The sequence below is a fragment of the Sinocyclocheilus grahami genome, unplaced genomic scaffold (genome assembly GCF_001515645.1).
Source record: "Sinocyclocheilus grahami isolate Dianchi unplaced genomic scaffold, SAMN03320097.WGS_v1.1 scaffold12218.1, whole genome shotgun sequence".
Taxonomy (NCBI): domain Eukaryota; kingdom Metazoa; phylum Chordata; class Actinopteri; order Cypriniformes; family Cyprinidae; genus Sinocyclocheilus; species Sinocyclocheilus grahami.
Window position 1 is genome coordinate 4206 of NW_015514281.1, and position 1900 is coordinate 6105.

Below are 1900 nucleotides of genomic sequence, written 5' to 3' on the forward strand. Positions count from 1 at the left end.
AAACAAAACAATAAATTAATTAATTAACAAACAAAAAAAAAAGAGAGAAAAAACCCCAGATGTCTTTAATCATTGATGTTCAAACAATGACTCGAGAAAACCAAATCAAGCGTTAGCTTGAAACCTGAAGTGTTTTGCATCAGGGCAAGCAACTAAAATCAGCCTAAAACAGTTTACTTTTATACAAATGTAACAGAATGCCAGAAAACTAAATCCTTTTGATGTTTATTTGTATTAAACAATATATTTTACCCTTTGTGATGCATTCCCCATCGATCTCCTTGAAGTTTCGGTCACAAGTGCACTTGTACGAGCCCTTGGTGTTGGTGCAATACTGCGAGCAGCTTCCGAACCGCAGACACTCGTTCACCTCTGAGAAAAGAGAGGAACACGTCCATCCATCAGCCTCTCCCACACACTCTCCAGTGTCATTTTTAACAAGTGCTGCAGGGATGACACTCTGTTTGGGATTTCAGCTGAATCTCTGCTATCTGCGTTCAGCGCCTGCTGCTTTCTGGGCTTCTTGTTATTCTCAGTGAGATGACCCTGAAGCGACCGCTGACATACCTCAAACTGTTTAATGCCAGCACTGGAACTGAATACAAAGAGACTTTTGCATTGTGGGCTTTGTACAAAAGACAAGCAACCACTGGGGATGTGCTAGGGGCAAGTATTTGCATTGTGTCTTTGCGTTATATCACAAAATACCAAACCAAATGTCATTTATTTTAATGAAAAATAGTACCGGTTCATGTTTCCAGCTCAATATTTCACCAAAAGTATTCGGTTATAAATAATAAAACAATAGATATGTAAGGCTTTTACAGAATGATTTATTATATCACGAATCAGCTCTTGCTCAAAACTGAAGTGGAAACGTCCAACACTTGATAAATCTTTGAATCATGTCTGAGAACCTTGTTGACAAAAAGAAAAATTGACCCATTATAAATCACTTCAAACTTCCAAACGTTCTGCATGCTACAATATACTGCAGAATCCAAGTGAAAATCTCTTGAGCCACAGAGCTACACAGAATTCAGCTTTAAAAGACAGCTATTCATGTCGATGTACCTTGTTCCGTTTAATCTATAACAGTAATTCTCAAACCTCCCAAGAAAATACAGCATAGTACCAGGACTAAAATGTAACTACATTAACTAAAATTCTAATTTTGCACCATTAATACTAAATATTTAATATATTTATATATATTTTTTTTTTCTTTTTCTGACAGAAAGAAGAAATTGTCATCTTGGTGGTTTTTTTGTACAAATTCTGTACCTTCACATTGTTTGTTCTTCTGGTTCCTCTGAAATCCGACTTTGCATTGGCAGACTGAGGGTGTTTTTGTATGGTTGCAGAAAGCGTCGTCTCCGCACAAGTCGGCCCGTTCTCGACACGCACCAGAATCTACATAATCTGTGACCCACAGGGGACAAAATGAGACACTGTAAAGATTTTACTCCACAAAATACAGAAACGGAACATGCAAAGGATAAAGGATTACAGAAGGAAGTACACTTACATGCCTTGCAGTCGTGCTCATCCGATCCGCCGTCTTCGCAATCGTCAAAGAAGTCGCACTGCAGATCGGCCGGGATGCAGCGGTGATTGGCACAGGAGAATTCGGACTTCCCGCATGGCCTCGGCCTTTTGACCACGTCCGCTAGAGAAAAGAAAGAAAGAGGGATGGTTTAGAGAAAAAAAAGACCAAAAGAAAAGGAATTGAAGTTCCCAACTCACCACAGTCAACTTCGTCTGAATTGTCGCCACAGTCATTCACTCCGTTGCAGATTTGTTCGGTCCGCAGACATACTCTGTCATTCCTGCAGTGGAACGGTCTGTTTGGAGGACATGGCAACTTTCCTATAGGCCGAAACACACACACACACACACA

At 39.9% G+C, this 1900-nt stretch overlaps 1 long non-coding RNA gene across 1 annotated transcript; it reads right to left on the reverse strand.

The window, feature by feature from the left end:
• Window positions 1–257: 257 nt before the first annotated feature.
• Window positions 258–1864, reverse strand: LOC107578829 (uncharacterized). The gene is made up of 4 exons (XR_001608391.1): window positions 1747–1864; window positions 1529–1669; window positions 1285–1422; window positions 258–372 (listed from the first exon to the last, which is right to left on the reverse strand). It is a non-coding gene; the product is annotated as an uncharacterized lncRNA (long non-coding RNA).
• Between the last annotated feature and the right edge of the window lie 36 nt (window positions 1865–1900).